We start from the raw sequence: 6,000 nt of genomic DNA on the forward strand, positions 1-6,000 counted from the left end.
ATCACACACACACACACTCCTACTGGATCACACACCAGATTACACTCCCACTGGAACACCAGCTACACTGCTCTCCTGCTGGATCACACACACACACACACTCCTACTGGATCACACACCAGATTACACTCCCACTGGAACGCCAACTACACTGCTCTCCTGCTGGATCATACACACACACACACTCCTACTGGATCACACACCAGATTACACTCCCACTGGAACACCAGCTACACTGCTCTCCTGCTGGATCACACACACACACACACTCCTACTGGATCACACACCAGATTACACTCCCACTGGAACACCAGCTACACTGCTCTCCTGCTGGATCACACACACACACACACTCCTACTGGATCACACACCAGATTACACTCCCACTGGAACGCCAACTACACTGCTCTCCTGCTGGATCATACACACACACACACTCCTACTGGATCACACACAAGATTACACTCCCACTGGAACACCAGCTACACTGCTCTCCTGCTGGATCACACACACACACACACACACACACTCCTACTGGATCACACACCAGATTACACTCCCACTGGAACACCAGCTACACTGCTCTCCTGCTGGATCACACACACACACACACACTCCTACTGGATCACACACCAGATTACACTCCCACTGGAACGCCAACTACACTGCTCTCCTGCTGGATCATACACACACACACACTCCTACTGGATCACACACCAGATTACACTCCCACTGGAACACCAGCTACACTGCTCTCCTGCTGGATCACACACACACACACACACACACACACACTCCTACTGGATCACACACCAGATTACACTCCCACTGGAACACCAGCTACACTGCTCTCCTGCTGGATCACACACACACACACACACACTCCTACTGGATCACACACCAGATTACACTCCCACTGGAACGCCAACTACACTGCTCTCCTGCTGGATCATACACACACACACACTCCTACTGGATCACACACCAGATTACACTCCCACTGGAACACCAGCTACACTGCTCTCCTGCTGGATCACACACACACACACACACACTCCTACTGGATCACACACCAGATTACACTCCCACTGGAACACCAGCTACACTGCTCTCCTGCTGGATCACACACACACACACACACACACACTCCTACTGGATCACACACCAGATTACACTCCCACTGGAACACCAGCTACACTGCTCTCCTGCTGGATCACACACACACACACTCCTACTGGATCACACACCAGATTACACTCCCACTGGAACGCCAACTACACTGCTCTCCTGCTGGATCACACACACACACTCCTACTGGATCACACCAGATTACACTCCCACTGGAACACCAGCTACACTGCTCTCCTGCTGGATCACACACACACACACACACACTCCTACTGGATCACACACCAGATTACACTCCCACTGGAACACCAGCTACACTGCTCTCCTGCTGGATCACACACACACACGCTCCTACTGGATCACACACCAGATTACACTCCCACTGGAACGCCAACTACACTGCTCTCCTGCTGGATCATACACACACACACACTCCTACTGGATCACACACCAGATTACACTCCCACTGGAACACCAGCTACACTGCTCTCCTGCTGGATCACACACACACACACACACACACACACACACACACTCACTTCTGGATCTCTCTCTCTGCTCACACACACACACCGCTCCCTGCTGATCACACACTCTCACACACACACACACACACTCCTTCTGGATCTCTCTCTCACACACACACACCGCCTCCTGATAGATCACTCACACTCACACTACACTCCTGCTGGATCTCTCTCACACACACACACACACACACCGCTCCTGATAGATCACTCTCACACACACACACACACAGACACACACACACACTACACTCCTGCTGGATCTCTCTCTCACACACACACACACACACACACCGCTCCTGATAGATCACTCACACACACACACACACACTACACTCCTGCTGGATCTCTCTCTCTCTCTCACACACACACACCGCTCCTGATAGATCACACACACACACACACACACACACACACACACTACACTCCTTCTGGATCTCTCTCTCTCTCACACACACACACCGCTCCTGATAGATCACTCACACTCTCACACACACACACACACTACACTCCTTCTGGATCTCTCTCTCTCTCACACACACACACCGCTCCTGATAGATCACTCACACTCACACTACACTCCTGCTGGATCTCTCTCTCACACACACACACACACACACACACCGCTCCTGATAGATCACTCACACACACACACACACACACACACACACTACACTCCTGCTGGATCTCTCTCTCTCTCACACACACACACACACACACCGCTCCTGATAGATCACTCTCACACACACACACACACACACACTACACTCCTGCTGGATCTCTCTCTCTCACACACACACACACACACACACACACCGCTCCTGATAGATCACTCTCACACACACACACACACACACACTACACTCCTGCTGGATCTCTCTCTCTCACACACACACACACACACACACACACACCGCTCCTGATAGATCACTCTCACACACACACACACACACACACACTACACTCCTGCTGGATCTCTCTCTCTCACACACACACACACACACTACACTCCTGCTGGATCTCTCTCTCTCACACACACACACACACACACACTACACTCCTGCTGGATCTCTCTCTCTCTCACACACACACACACACACACCGCTCCTGATAGATCACTCTCACACACACACACACACACACACACTACACTCCTGCTGGATCTCTCTCTCTCACACACACACACACTACACTCCTGCTGGATCTCTCTCTCTCTCACACACACACACACCGCTCCTGATAGATCACTCACACACACACACACACACACACACACACACTACACTCCTGCTGGATCTCTCTCTCTCACACACACACACCGCTCCTGATAGATCACTCACACACACACACACACACACACACTACACTCCTGCTGGATCTCTCTCTCTCACACACACACACACACACTACACTCCTGCTGGATATCTCTCTCTCTCACACACACACACCGCTCCTGATAGATCACTCACACACACACACACACACACACACACTACACTCCTGCTGGATCTCTCTCTCTCACACACACACACACACACACACACACACACACACACCGCTCCTGATAGATCACTCACACACACACACACCGCTCCTGATAGATCACTCACACACACACACACCGCTCCTGATAGATCACTCACACACACACACACACACACACACACACACACTACACTCCTGCTGGATCTCTCTCTCTCTCACACACACACACACACACTACACTCCTGCTGGATCTCTCTCTCTCTCACACACACAACACTACTGGACCTCTCTCTCTCACTCACACACACACAGACACACACACACAACACTACTCCATGTAAGAGTGTACCTGGACGGTGATGAGGTCAGTTCAGCAGGTAAGAATTAAACTCAATCAGCGTCATGTAGAAGTAAAGAGCAGCGCGGGTTTCCTCTCCTTTTTTTCCAACACACAAACACGAACCTAAAAGCTGTCAGGTCTCACTGCAAAGCCACATGCCCCTTACACTGCAGTCCTCGCGCACACAGACAACAGAAACCGCCGTTAAACCGAGCTGAGTGACGGACAGAGGAACTGAACACAACCGGCTACATGTTCACTGGAAACTACATCAGATAAATAGAGAAAAAAAACACCGCCACAAAGTTGCTAAAAATGATTCACGGGCAGCATGACGCGTCACACACACACACACACACACACACCGCACACACACACGCCTGTGACACGGTGACCTAAAAACTTTATTAACCTACGCAGCTACACAGCTAAGGGCTCACTTAGCTAGTTAGCTTAGCTGCTGAATGTTTACATTCTCACCAACAAAACACCTCTAATAAACAACAACAACAACAACAAATATCAACAACCATTATGCTAGCTGACTAGCAGCATTTCTCAGTGTGTGTGTGTTAGCTGAACATGTTTGGGTCGCTTACCGTCATACACCGCTCCAGAGGTGTCCAGCTTTGAGGAAATACAGTTTCTCTAGGAGACGAGAAACACACACGCGCGCGCGCGCGCGCGGAAAAATCAGTGGGTGAGGAAGCTGGGAATGCCAGCGTCAGATGAGCCGCGGCGCAGACCGTACAGGGAACCTCATCGTTATTCTGGCCCGAAGGCAGCGCCGGTTCACGGTGTCTCTCTCTCACACACACACACCGCGGGGCCTCCACTCACTGCTCCGGGTCCGGGTCCTTGTCCGCTCCGGGGGAATAATCCAAACACGGCACGCGCGCGCAAAAAAAAAAAACACCATCAGCTCCACATCCACGACGGTCACGGTAACCGTGGAGGGGGAAAAAAGAAGCGCGTGCACTCGGTGCTGACAGAGGAGCTCCTCAGTTCACGAGCACTGAATGCGATCAGCGGGCTTTTTCTCAGCCTGCCACACACACACACACACACACACACACACACACACACACACACACACACACTACAGCTCGGCTAAAGCTCAGTGTTGCCAAATCCGTTGTTTTAGCGCAAGAAAATGAGTTACTTTTACTCTTTTTACGTTATTTCTATTATACATACATCACAAACCCTAAATCTTTAAGCAAATATAATAATAATAATAATAATAATAATAATAATAATAATAATCCCTGATCCTACTCAGGCACAAGAGGAACCTGGAGTTAGGGCACAAGCCTGGGGATACCCTGGACACTTCTGGCAAGGAATAAGACCCTGGTGACTCATCTCTCTCTCTCTCTCTCTCTCTCTCACATACACACACACACACACACACACACTACAGACAATGCAGAGATGCCAGTCAGCTGAGCACCCAGAGGAAACCTCCAAAGCGATAATGAAACATTACAAACTCCTCATTATATTATTTATTCATCATGATGTTATAGTTCTGTTTGTGAATCCGGCTCGGATTATCGCTTTCATTGTTGCTATAGCTGTAGTCCCTCATAAGCCAATACAGGAGACAGTATTATTATATGAAGCATGCAGTGTGAATTATATTTTCTTCTCAGCTCTGAACACACTCTGTAGCCTGACCCTCGCACTGGGATTGTAGAGTTTCACATATTCTTTCAGTGTTGATGAGGATTTCCTCCACATTCTCATTCAGTGTGTTCTCACCTTCCAAGATATCTCCCGCAGAGGCGGATTATTTACATGTAATTGCCCCCTAGGTGTGGATATGTGTGTGAAAGTGTGACCTCTGATGGACTGCTGCCTCATCCAGGGTAATCTCCCTCAGGCCGTGATAAGCTCCAGATCATTCAAGATGAATAAATGAATAACAAACCTATTATAGTATCAAACTGTATCACTGAATCTTATTTCTTCTGATAAAGGTAATGTAAACTATATTGCCGAAAGTTTTGGGAAACCCCTCCAAATCATTGAATTCAGGTGTTGTTTTTCAGGGGTTGGATTTGGCCCCTTAGTTCCAGTGAAAGGAACTCTTAATGCTTCAGCATACCAAGACATTTTGGACAATTTCATGCTCTCAACTTTGTGGGAACAGTTTGGGGATGATCCCTTCCTGTTCCAACATTACTGGAGACTGCGAGCCAGGTCTTCTCATCCAACATCAGTGCCTGACCTTACAAATGCTCTTCTAGAGAAATGGTCAAAAACACACTCCTAAACCTTGTGGAAAGCCTTCCCAGAAGAGTTGAAGCTGTTATAGCTGCAAAGGGCGGGCCAACTCTACATTACATTCATGTGCATGTAAAGGCAGACGTCACAGTTTTGGCCTGGCTCGCAGTCTAACTGGAACTAAGGGGCCAAGCCCAACCCCTGAAAAACAAGACTTGAATTCAATGATTTGGAGGGGTGTCCCAAAACTTTTGGCAATATAGTGTACATTAATATCGTCCTGAGGATCTG

At 49.0% G+C, this 6,000-nt stretch overlaps 1 protein-coding gene across 2 annotated transcripts in view; it reads right to left on the bottom strand.

Moving 5' to 3' along the window:
* The window catches only part of ptpn4a (protein tyrosine phosphatase non-receptor type 4a), a 70,955-nt gene extending 66,412 nt beyond the window's left edge, over positions 1–4,543 (bottom strand). For both annotated transcript variants that reach the window (XM_058392354.1, XM_058392352.1), the window contains exon 1: positions 4,080–4,543. The gene's annotated coding sequence lies outside the window, so the exon portion shown is untranslated. The remainder of the gene's footprint in view (positions 1–4,079) is intronic.
* Positions 4,544–6,000: the final 1,457 nt, after the last annotated feature.

Source organism: Hemibagrus wyckioides, linkage group LG06 (genome assembly GCF_019097595.1).
Source record: "Hemibagrus wyckioides isolate EC202008001 linkage group LG06, SWU_Hwy_1.0, whole genome shotgun sequence".
Taxonomy (NCBI): Eukaryota; Metazoa; Chordata; class Actinopteri; order Siluriformes; family Bagridae; genus Hemibagrus; species Hemibagrus wyckioides.